Here is a 13,593-nt window from a genome sequence, read left to right as displayed (position 1 = left end):
ATCTTTAAGACACCATGCACCGCGATCAACCAACCCGCCCGATCCGTCTGATTTGCTTTTGGTATGGCCTAGTCCGCATCCCGATTCGGTTCCACATAATGCATTCTTTCGCTTCATTTTCATTTTCTTCCACAAAATCAGACAACAAGGCATTGGTAATTCCCCAGAATTTATCCCAATTACAATGATCCTTGTCAACCTCATCTACATGTATTACTTCCACATATGTCAATTTTTTCTTATTAATTTCCTCACTACCCTTAAAGCTCTTAGAGCTTCCAATGTCTTCCCTTTCACGATTACATTCAACTATCACATTAATCTTTTTTTGATCAATTGTATCCATATTGATGCCCCCCACAATTTGTGAGGAATTCATGTTTATATCCATTATTCATGTTTATATCCATTATCCATTGATCCAGGATAAAAACAATTTTCCATGAACAAAAGAGACAACCAAAACTCACCCAATTGAAGAGGTCGAAGATGATGAAGACAATAGAAGAGCCGCAATGTCTGTTGAGTATGTGGATGCCGACAACACAAGATTCCTTATTTCTATCATTGCTTCTCTTACAAACCACCAATTTTAACTTGTTGTATCTCATTACGAAGCTCTAATAGAGAGCTTTCTAACGTTTGTTTAGTGCCCAATTCCGTTGCCGATAGAGAGCGCATCAATAAAAACAAATTCTCTTTTTCTTCTTCCCCTCTCCATTCTTGTTTTTTTTCTCTCTTCTCTCCTCTCTCTCTCTGTCTCCTCATGGTATCAAGATGGAACGAATTTTAGGGCATGTAAAGTATGCAATGAAGGCATGGTAGAGAATGAATGTCACTTGCTCTTCACATGCTCGGCATATTGTGCAATTTCGTTCAAGATATGATGACATATTAAGAGGGAGTGATAACTTAAGTGTCATACTTAAGACACCACCTAGAATATGTGCATGCGTTATTCACGCATAAAGACATTGAGCTTAAATGTATGAATACCCCTTTTTAGGAAGGAGACACATATCAAGAACACATGTATACTCTGGTCCCATAGGTCAAAATTGGCCTCTTTATGGACGATAAAAAGTCTAATTCTAATTCCTTAAATTTGTACATCTCTCAAGATTTAGTGAAATGGTTATACAATAACCATTCAGTTAAGTACCTGTCCAATTAAGTTCGCCATTCTATTAAATACGCTTTTTATAGATGTCAAAATCCTGTTCAAAAAAATTACATTGTTTTGCAGAAAAATACATTCAACCAAATTGAAACTATGTTCCAATAATTCAAAAAACAACAAAATCATTAATAAAAATAAGATTTCTAAGTTCTTTTGCAATTTCATACCAAAATCATGTAAGGTCATGTGCATACTTTTAAGATTGATTAGAACAATCGCAAAAAATGAACAAAAATGAGATTTCTAAGTCTTTCGCTATTTCATACCAAAATCATGTAGGGTCATTTGCCTACTTTTAGTGATACGCTTAGAAACAATAGCAGAATTTGCTTGAATAATTCTACGAGCACTCGATAAAGCTAATTTCACTTGGTTTGCTTTCTTAGAACTTAGATAAGTTGTTGTCATTATCGAGTTCACCATGAGTTCGGTATTAGCAATATTTTGCAATACTTTAGGAATAATCACATCGTCTTCCTTTAAGCATCCATGCATATCTTGCATCTCAATAAACGCAGAATCTGAATCGTTTTCATCATCTGCAAGTGGTTCATTAGTGTTGGATGCTTGCACTATAACTTCATCAATCTCTTCAAGGAGATTTTGATTAAGTTTTTCGGATTCATTTGCATCTGTATTGACACATTCCATGATTTCCTCTCAAATTTCTTCTATATTATGTGCATTTTCAAGCAAACTGTAGTTACATAACAAAGCAACAAGATCATCAAGGCATTGATCTTCCATTTCAACAACTTCAACATCATTAATATGGAATGATGGAATAATATCTATCTTTCTATAGCAATTAAAAAGTGTCTCCTGCGTGATCTCATTCCAAGCAATAACAATGAGATTGGTAGCATCTGTCAGGAACAGTACTAAGACAGAGAAGGATTTAGTACTAAAAGAAGTATTAGTACTAAGAGAGGTGAAGAATTCTCGAGAGAAGGAAAGAGTGAGTGAGGGAGAGAGAGAGAGATCGAGAGAGAGAGATGATAAGAAAAGATATATATTATGTGAAGAGAATGTACAGTAGCTTAGGAGGCTTAAGACTGGCGTTGAACCGATTTGGTTCGAAATAATGCCTCGTGCCTCCTTTTATAGTGTTCCAAGGAATACTCTTGAAGTTTCTAGAATGTTCCAGAGAAATCTGGAATATACATCAATTTTCTAAAATAAAACATAAATGAAAATAATATTCTATGTATTACAATGTATAGTCTGATGGTCAAGAGCTCGACCCATGTAGCATAAGGTCATGGGTTCGAGTCTTGCCATATCATGACACTATCCCCCCTTAAAAACGACGAGTGTAACGAGTCGTTTTGGATTGAGGACCCGGTTTGTCTGGATATTGATGATGGAAGTCTTCAAGAAGTGCACGAGCATTGGTGACATTCTCTATCGGCTCCCAAGTACGCTCACTAGGACTATATCCTAGCCAATCGACTAGATAGTATAGCTTGTTGCGAACAATCTTGGAATCAAGGATGGCGGCAACTTCGTACTCAGGTCCATCTTCAAGCTCGATCGGGGGTGGAGGCTGTGTAATACGTCCTGGGATGGTGCTCTCTTGATAGGGTTCAAGGAGAGAACTATGAAACACCGGATGTATCCGAAGTTGTGGAGGTAGATCGAGACGAAAAGCGACATCATTAATCTTTCCTGTGATACGGAAAGGACCTAAGCGCCGATAATCCAACTTCTCGCATGGGCGAGTAGTCTTGATGTGTCGTCGGAGTAGCCATACCCGATCTCCAATGTTAAAACTCGATGGGAGTCGATGACGATCTGCATAAACCTTATGTGTTTGCTGAGCTTGTTGGAGATGAGTAGCTAAATCCGCTTGTATCTTACGTAACCGCTCCAAACGATCCTCCGCGCAAGGATTTGTGGACACCTCTGGGATTTCAAGTACACACCATCGGGGGTGACATCCGGTATAAGCATAAAATGGCGTAACTTTAGTCGATGCGTGGATAGAGTTATTATAGGCGAATTCGGCGAAGTGGAGAATATCTGCCCAGTCATCCTGATGATAGCTGAGGAAGCACCGCAGGTACTGCTCCAACGTTTGATTTGTTCGTTCGGCTTGGCCGTCGGTTTGTGGGTGGTAGCCGGAGGAGAGGTTACAAGTGACCTTGAGCATTTTAAAAAGGTGCTTCCAGAATTTTGACACGAACTGGGGTCCACGGTCGCTGACGATACTATCGGGAAGTCCATGATGCCGACATACTTCACGCATGACAATTTCGGCGGTGTCTTCACTGGAGATTTCCTTAGTACATGGCAAAAAATGAGCCATCTTCGTATATCGATCTACCACTGTTAGAATCGCATTGAATCCCTTAGAGACTGGAAGATCTGTGATGAAGTCTAGAGCAATGGATTGCCACGGCTTGCTTGGAATTGGTAATGGTTCTAATAAACCATATGGATGATGCCTTGGCATTTTCGCTCTGCAGCATGTGTCACAAGTCCGAACAAAGTCTTCGACAAATTGTCGCATACGGGCCCACCAGAATGATCGTTGTACTAAATCTAATGTTTTAGTACTACCAAAATGCCCAGCTGTATATGTGTCATGACAGTTTTGTACTACTTGAAGGCGGGAAGAACCATTAGGAACATACAAAAGTTCTTTAAAGAAGAGTAATCCATCATGGTATTTGAATTGCCGATAGTCCATACCTGGTGGTTGCGACTGTGAACACGACACTCGAGAGGGATCAATTTGTGCTAGTATAGCTTGAGCGAAAGCATCTGTCTTCAGGTTCGCACGTATGATATCGATAACGTGGGAATCCATGGGCATGCCAAAGACCTGTGTTGCTTGCAGTCGTGCCGGTCCCAAGATTACTTGCTTTTGGTTATCAAAAGCTGGCTCGCCGGGACGCGGTGCTAGGTACGAACGCCGTGATAATGCATCTGCTTTCCCTTGATGTTTCCCAGGTCGATATGTAATCTTGAAGTCGAAACGCGTGAGAAAATGGGCCCACCGAGCTTGACGTCGATTGAACACACGAGCGTCTTGAAAATAGGCGAGGTTTTTGTGGTCACTGAATACAGTGACTTGATGAGAAGATCCCTCTAAAAAATGCCTCCATTGCATAAAAGAGTCCACTATAGCCAATAACTCTTTATCATGAATTTCGTAGTTGATTTCGGCGGCGTCAAACTTGCGTGAGTGAAAAGCCACAGGATGTAGCTTTTCATCATTACCTCGTTGTGATAGAATGCTTCCTAATGCAAAATCTGATGCGTCCGCTTCGATGATGAATGGTTTTTCTGGATCAACGTGAGCTAGAATCGGAGCCGATGTAAATGCCTGTTTAAGATTCTCAAAAGCCATGTCCGCTTCTTCAGACCAAACGAATGATTGTCCCTTCCTAGTAAGTTGTGTAAGAGGCAAAACGAGCTTTGAGTAATCCTTTATAAACTTCCGGTAAAAATTGGCAAAGCCTAGAAAGCATTGCACATCCCGCACCGAACGCGGAGTCTGCCATTCTACCACCGTTTTGACCTTAGCTGGGTCCATGGAGATGCCTTCTGAGGAAATGACGTAGCCGAGAAATTCCACCTGGTTGCACCCGAAACTACATTTTTCCAGTTTTGCATAGAGACCATGTTCTCGAAGTCGTTTTAGTACTAACAGTACATGAGAATCATGCTCTTCTTGGGTCTTCGAGTAAACCAGTAGATCATCCAAATAGATGATTAGACACACATCCAAGAGATCTCGGAAAATATCATTTGCCATGTGCTGGAAGACTGCTGGCGCATTAGTGAGGCCGAACGGCATAACCGTATACTCGAAGTGCCCATATCTGGTGCGGAACGCGGTCTTCCATTCATCTCCTGGTCGGATCCGTACGAGGTTATAGGCTCCCCGTAAGTCGATCTTCGTGAAGAACCTGGCACCATTGATCCGTTCTAAAAGACTTGAGATAAGGGGGAGTGCATACCTATTTCGGATTGTAACCTTATTCAAGCCACGGTAATCTACAACGAGCCGAAGTGAGCCATCCTTTTTCTTGACGAAGAAAATGGGTGCGCCGGCTGGAGATTTCGAATGTCGTATGAAACCATTCTCCAAATTCTCCTCTATATAGGCTCGAAGGACTTCCAGTTCGGTTGGTGATAAATTGTAGATCGGTCCCCAAGGTGGCTCTTTCCCCGGTTGTAAATCGATGGGGCAATCATATGGTCGATGGTGAGGAAGCGTACTAGCTTGTACTTTATCAAACACATCGGCATACTGATGATACTTCTCTGGAAGTTGAACGATGGAATCCTCTTTAGGGGTGCTGGAGGGGTTTATTGATATTGCAAAGAGAAACATTTCTTCCTTGCATCTTTCCTCACGCAACTGATGTAGTGAAATCGTTGCAATCTCATGAGTAGAACCTCGGGCTTTTCGATGCCGGATTTCTCTTGTCCGCCAATCTATGTCTGGGTTATGTAATTCGAACCATGGTAATCCTAAGACAATGGGGTGTTCTGGGATGCTAATTATATTAAATGATATGACACATGCTAGATTATCTAGGACAACATTAACGGGTTCTGACTCTTCTATGATATTTCCTGAGGCAATGGGACGACCATCGACGACTACTACAAGGGTAGGACACGGGAGTTTTCTGAGAGATATCTGATGAGCTTGGGCAAATTTCCTATCCATGAAGCAAGAATTAGCTCCGGAATCTAGAAGTGCTAAGACATGTACTGGAGAAGTACTTTTAGTACTAACTACTACTTGGGCTACGAACACATTGCTAACTTGCTTAGAGGGAATGGAACCACTAATGGGCTGCACAGATCTAGGGCTGTCCAACCAAACGGCTCCTATTTTGGCTGGACTTAGTCGTTTAACTCTTCTTCTAACTGACTAAGGACATCAAATTTGTTCGCTAGATTTGGGCTATTAGTACTATTAGGGCTATCAGATATCCCTACTGAAATAGACTCGGGTTTAGTACAATCAGAACTAGCAACTATTTGGTTTACCTGCCTTCTTGGCCTATGGGGACAGTTTATCGCGATATGCCGTGGTCCACCGCAATAAAGACATAATCGGTTTGCTCGGCGTCGTTGCTTTTCTTCTTCCGATAGCGGTCCACGACGACGTGTGGTGTCAATTTCCATTGGAGTTGGAGTATTTGCTGGAGGCACAGTATATGACTCCCTCGGAAAAGGTTTCGCTACCACTGAGGCATAGGTAGGCTCTGATCTTGCCCTCGGAATCTGGAATTGTCATTCCGAATGTCGTTCGAAGAGGCGGTTGTCGCATCTCACCGCGCGACTAATTGCTTCTGTTAATGACTTTGGCTCTTCGGGGAAGGTCAAGAGTAAATCCTTGACATCGTTGCGTAAGCCATAACGGAATTGCTCCATCAATGCGTGATCATCCCAAGGGATATCGACAGCGAGTAGGCGGAAATCTGCAGCGTATGCGGAAGCTGGACGATCACCTTGGCGTAATCGCCGGATTTTGTTGATTGCAGTCCTTATGCTGTCAGTATCTCCAAAACAGGCCTTAAACTCACTTATAAATTCTTCAAAACTGTTTAATAATGGAGAATCCTTTTCCAACAATGGAGCAAACCATGCTAACGCTGAGCCACTAAGGAGAGTGCCTATTAGTCCCACTCGTGATGCATCGGTGGGATATCGAGAAGGATGCATTTGTATCACTAAACGTACCTGATTTAAAAACCCTCTAAACTGTGATCGGGTCCCATCAAATTTTGCAGGAATACCGATCTTGGGTTCTTTGTGAATCCCTTGAGTGCTTGATCCTTGTTGTTGTAATGATATGATAGTCGCTTCGAGTTGTTGTACACGTAGTGTCAGCTCCCCGTGTTGTTGTTTTTCCAACGCTATTTGTTGAAGATCCCCCAACAAGCGATGATTTTCTTGTTCTAGTGCTACAAATTTCTCTTTTAAGCACTGGAGCTCCGAGAAGACAGATTGGTATTCCTGAGCGCTAACAGTTTCCATTTTACTAGGGAGGCTAAGAGGATTAATAAGAAGATAAAAGGAACAGGAGGAAAGGAACAGGAGGAAAGGAAGATCGGCGGCAAATCGGTTCAAACTGTCAGGAACAGTACTAAGACAGAGAAGGATTTAGTACTAAAAGAAGTATTAGTACTAAGAGAGGTGAAGAATTCTCGAGAGAAGGAAAGAGTGAGTGAGGGAGAGAGAGAGAGATCGAGAGAGAGAGATGATAAGAAAAGATATATATTATGTGAAGAGAATGTACAGTAGCTTAGGAGGCTTAAGACTGGCGTTGAACCGATTTGGTTCGAAATAATGCCTCGTGCCTCCTTTTATAGTGTTCCAAGGAATACTCTTGAAGTTTCTAGAATGTTCCAGAGAAATCTGGAATATACATCAATTTTCTAAAATAAAACATAAATGAAAATAATATTCTATGTATTACAATGTATAGTCTGATGGTCAAGAGCTCGACCCATGTAGCATAAGGTCATGGGTTCGAGTCTTGCCATATCATGACAGCATTTAGCAAATGTGCCGACTTTCAAAAAGCTAAACCAATAGAACCTTTTCTCATTCGTTTACTTACATCCTCCAAACGAATCTTAACATTTTCTGGACTATCATGATATGTCAAAACTTCTCTTATCAAATGATATTTGTACCTCTTTTCCAAAGCTGCAATAATTCCCATATCCATTGGTTGTTTCCATGATGTGACATTTGATGGGAAAAAAATCACTTTGATAGCATCACGCTCAAATGCTTCGGCATGTCCAGGAGCATTATCAAGGATTAGAAGCACTTTGCGATTAGTTCAAGAACGAACAAAAGGTACAAACACATGATCAAACCTCTTATTGTAGGGATATCAATCCAAGCATTTTTTTGTGCTAAATAAGGTAATGGCCAAGAATTTCCAACGATACAAGAAGGTTCCGTAGCCTTTCCAATCATTGTAATAGGAACTTTTTTAGTTCCAGTCGCATTACAACAAACAACTAAGGTAACTCTATCTAGCAATTTTTTCTTACCCTGAATTGTTGTAGGATCTTCACTAGGCAAAAGCACTGTGTATCTCGGAAGTAATTGAAAAAACAAGCATGTTTCATCAATATTGTAAACACAATGAGGATCATACTCGTTAACTATAGCATAGAGCCTTTCCAAAGAAGCCAACAATTGAGGGTCATTTCGATCAACTGCCCCTCCTTCACCATACAAACTAATAGTACTCAAACACTGGCGATGACAAAATTTCCTAAACCAACCCCAAGTTTCTTTGAAATCATCATCACAAATATTCATTTGCGTAGCCAGTCGTCGAGCCTTTTCCATAATAACTGATGGAGGCAATGCTCTCAACAATCTACGAGATGCATCAATCCAGGCATACAAGCATTCCTCTAATTCTGGATATTTCCCATTAGATCCCCGAAAAGTTGTTTTCCTTGTATTATGATCTTTTAATTGGAGACGCATTCGTACCTCATCCTTCTTCTTGATCAAACTTCTAATTGCACATTCACTCACACCAAATTTTCTACCAATTTTGCAAAGAGAAGGAACTGATGGTTGTTCCACTATCTCCAAAATTTGTAGCCTTTGTTCATCATTCAAACGAGGTCCAACACCTCACTTGTGGGTTGAATTCATCTCTGTAATAAAGCTAATTAGCTAATTTCACATTGACTTATCTATTGTTTTTTAATTCCCCCAAACCCAATATTTGTGAACCTAATCGACATATGGACTCAAATTCAGCCATAAAAACCAGACAATAACATCACATACTCTTTTACGATTAATCATTTTCAAATTCCCTAGACATTTGGCCTAAGAAACCCATAATTTATGACCTTAATCACCATATAGAGTTCAGTTCCGCAATAAAAGCAAGATAAATACATCACATACTCTTCCACAATCAATAATTTTCGGATTCCCTTAACCCTCAGACTAAGAAACCCATAATTTGTGAACCTAATCGACATATGGAGTCTAATTCAGCTATAAAAACAAGACAAATACATCACATACTCTTTCACATTCAATAATTTTCAAATTCCCTTAACCCTCAAATTAAGAAACCCATAATTTGTGAACCTAATCGATATATGAACTTTAATTCAGCCATAAAAACAAGACCAATACACCATATACTCTTCCACAGTCAATAATTTTTGAATTCCCTAAACCCACGGACTAAGACACCCATAATTTGTAAACCTAATTGATATATGGACTCTAATTCGGCCATAAAAACCAAACAAATACATCACAAACTCTTCTACAATCAATTATTTTTCATTTCCCTAAACCTCGATCTAAGAAACCTATAATTTATGAACCTAATCACCATATGGACTCCAATTCAACAATTAAAACAAGACAAATACATCGTTTACTCTTCCATGGTCAATAATTTTCGAATTCCCTAAACCCTTGATCTAAGGAACCCACAATTTATGAACTTAATCACGGTATGAAATCTGATTAAGCAATAAAAAAAAGACACATGCATCACGTACTCTTCCATGGCCAATAATCTATGAGTTCCCTAAACCCTCGGTCTTAGAAAACCTAGAAATTCTACGTACTCGGAGAAGACGATAGGAGCACAAATAGTGTGTTGAGAAGAGATAAGGTGAAGGAATAGTATTCTATGTAGTTGCGTGTGATCAATTAAGAAGCAAACAGGGTTTGATCGGTGGCTGTTGGGGCTACGCTCTCTAAAATGTGTAGACAAAACAAAATTTGGGGAATTTGTTTTTGTGTGTAAAAAGCCCTAAGTACGCGGCTCGGTTAAGTACGCACTTCTTCCTTGCGTTCAAAGTGCGTACTTAACTAAATGGTTACTGTATATGTGTCCTAAGCCACTCAACAACAAGCTTCAACCAACCACATTTTATATGGAAGTCCCATTTGGCTCATTGTGTTCCATTGATGATTTTAGTTGATAAATAGAGTGCATAAGCTCCCATCCCCATTTTGTTAGGAATCAACAACACTTTGGTTTATGTTTAACCAATTTGACATTGTCCAAGCCAAACCGATTTGAAAGAGTCCAAACTTAAACCGAGTCAAACCAAGCCAAACCCTAAATTGATTACGTTTTTTTTTGTTTTTTTCTATTCTTTCTTTCTCTCAATTTTTAGGACAATATGGATGTGACATGTTTACTTCTCTCTCTTCTTTCTCTTTCTTTTTCTCTCTCTTATTTTCTTAGTTTACCTTAATGCTAAGTTTTCAGATTACATATCTCAAGTCTTGGGTTCGAAATAGGAATCGGCAACGGTTCGGTTTAGGCTTAGCCGGTTTGGCCTTATCCAAGCCAAACCGCTTGAACCTAAACCTTTTAATGGCTCTCAAACCTGAACTGAACCGAACCCTAAAACGATTTGGCCTAAACAGGTTTGGGAAGCAGTTTGTGAACTAGTTTGGAATATTGCAACTTGATAGTTTGAAGTATATGTTAAAACCTCCTAACCCTAAACCTTATATATGGTTATTACCCAATAATATAGGCAGTGTTGGAACTCATGGAATTATTCTATGGGAACAAAAATTATTCTCATAAATGGTAAGTAAAGACAAGTGATGAAGATCAAATAGTATGTTATGATAAAAACAACTAAAACGCTTAATGCTTTGTTTAACATTTCAATCTCTGAAGAATTAGTGAATTTAATGACGATTGAAACACATTATAGGGATCAAAATGTCTCTTTAGTACCAACAATAGCACGAAAACAAAATCAATGACAAAAATTTAAAGAAAAACAAGACAAATATCTCTTAGTTTAAAAAGGAGGAGAAAACATAAAATGAGAAAAATGTAAATGTTTACTATTCAAAAAATGTAAGAAGTCATCAATTGTCCAAGTTGGTTGTATTCCAACCATTTTCACTTGTCCAAGTACAAGTATTCAATAACATCATCCTCTGCCATCATCTCTTCTAAATTGATATCTAAACTATTATAGGCATCATTAATATCTTCAGGTAGAGGAATGTTTACATTGTCAAATAAATCTAACCAAGATCGTATGCACATTTCTGCCTTGAAAGTACATGAATGCAACCGGTGCCTATCTTTAAAGTTATCACGAGCTTCAGAGTTAGGTTCCTCTGAAGGCACCGATGAAGCTAGAATTGCTAAATAATCACATGCCATTTTGTACATCCTTGGAAAAGTAGATCTGTTTTGAATGGCCAAAAAAGATAATGTTAAAATGTGTTTCTTAATTACCATCAATAGCAACAAATTTGTTTAATAAAATATGAATCGATGCAATATTGATGAAACCGATTGGTAAACTACCAATGTAGAGGGTTAGATATGGTAGTCTTGGATCGTGGAAGCTTCAAGAATTCTTCAAGTTCTGACTGGACTGATGATTCATGAGATTTCTCATTGTTGATACACCAAAACTCCATATATTCAAATTGAGATCCTTCACATGCATCGTCGGGATGGAGAATCTTCGACATTAGGATCATGATATTTTGTTGTTAAACCAATTTGCACCAACTCTACATCAAGGTCTCTCTCAATTGGATTTGTTGGTTTTGGAACTCTACATCCAAACGTAAGACACTATTAGTAAGAAAAAAGATTAAAAAATGGAAATTTTCAATTAAAAAACATAACCCAGGGTCAAGAAACATTGTGATTCGAGATGGAACAAATTTCAAGGATTCTTGGTACTTGATTAGATATTGTAGGCATTTGGTACTAGCCTCATGTTGCACTTGAAGAGTAATCTTCTCAGAGGGTGAATCAACGGAGTTTATATCCATAGATAGATACTTATTACAATGTGATAATAAGTGGTTGAATGCACATGTTGCTAGTGAGAGGGTAGGGTACTTTGACCCAGTCAAGTAATTACAAATTTTAGCAGGCACAAGCAACCATTGTTCCATGCTTGGAATATGATTCCAATCTTCTATGGAGAGTGTATGGTCAACAAACTCATTAGCAATGGCCTTGTCACTTGTGGTACAAATCAAGACATCTCTTAACTTTAGGGATTGTTGATACATAATTAGAGTTGAATTCCATCTAGTAATGCAATCTAGACACGGTGGTTCATGTTCCCCATTCTCATGCATGGTTTTTGAATATTTTTTAAATATAGCTCTACTCACTTTACTTGTACATATAGAATGTAATGTCTTCCTTAACTTCATAGTAGAAGGAGTAATTTAGCTTCTAATTCAGACTTTATACCAGGTTGATAGGTATGCACCATGCATCTTAACATAGGTGATGATTGTAAAATCTCTTGTCGATGATGCTAAGTAATAACCAACCCAATTATTTTGATGCAACTAGAGATTCACTAGCACCATCAAAAGTTGTAGATAGAATACATGAAGAGATACTAAATGACTTTAGACGTGAGAATAAAGCTTTTCCGACATGTTTTCCTACCCCATCTCCTGGAAAGACATCTAGAAAGTCTAAGAGCACAGTAGTCGGCTTACTAGACTCCAAAGAGACCCAATGTAATGGCACGGGATAAAATCCTTTCAAACTATTATTTGTCCACCCATCATAAGTTATAGCACATCTAAAACTTTGTGAGGACAAATAACTAATAACTAAATGACGAAGAACAACATACATTCGTAACACAAATCTTTTAAGTGTACGAGCTAATTTAAGTTGATAATTGGGCTAGACATCATGCATTAATATTTTAAAACTAGAAGACTCAATATGTACATGAGGTAGCATTGATGAAACTATATATCTAATAATAGGACTATCAAATTTCTTCTCTTGAGTATGAGATATAACTAATGTAGATGTGGATGCATCTATTTGAGTTTGATCAAGAACATTGCTAGAAGCTTGTGGTTGTGATGTGCTATTAATATTATGCTTATCTAATCAATGTTTGGCAATAGAACCTGTAGATGTAGAGGTTGACCATAACAAGTGACAATAAGCACATCGATGTTTACATACATCTCCCTCCTTGATGGTGACCATGTGTTGCTCGGTCCATGAACTTCTTTTTCTTGTTCTTGATATGATTCTAGGGACAGATACTGATGTTGTATCTATGGGTGAAGATAAAAGAGTTGTAGCTTGACTATCTTCCATGTTTATGTATGTACCTATACATAAATTTAAAAAAAAAAAGAATAATCAATAAAAATAAGACAAAAAATTTGAACAATAAATGAAATTGGGTGCTTGAGATTGTGAAATGGATTCAAATATAGGGACTTGAATGTTCATTGGAGCTTTTAGGTCATTCTATGAAGTATGTGATCATTGAAGATCGTACAATCCCCTTTTTGGGAATGAGTACAAGATGATATGTTCATATGGGCCTAGCATGGGCCATACGTTAAAATACGCCTTCTGTGGGATGATGGAAAATATTTTCTAT

Source organism: Azolla caroliniana, unplaced genomic scaffold (genome assembly GCF_043228905.1).
Source record: "Azolla caroliniana isolate FFs.n. ecotype wild unplaced genomic scaffold, voAzoCaro1.0.p SCAF_7, whole genome shotgun sequence".
Classification (NCBI taxonomy): domain Eukaryota; kingdom Viridiplantae; phylum Streptophyta; class Polypodiopsida; order Salviniales; family Salviniaceae; genus Azolla; species Azolla caroliniana.
This window is presented reverse-complemented; position numbering follows the sequence as displayed.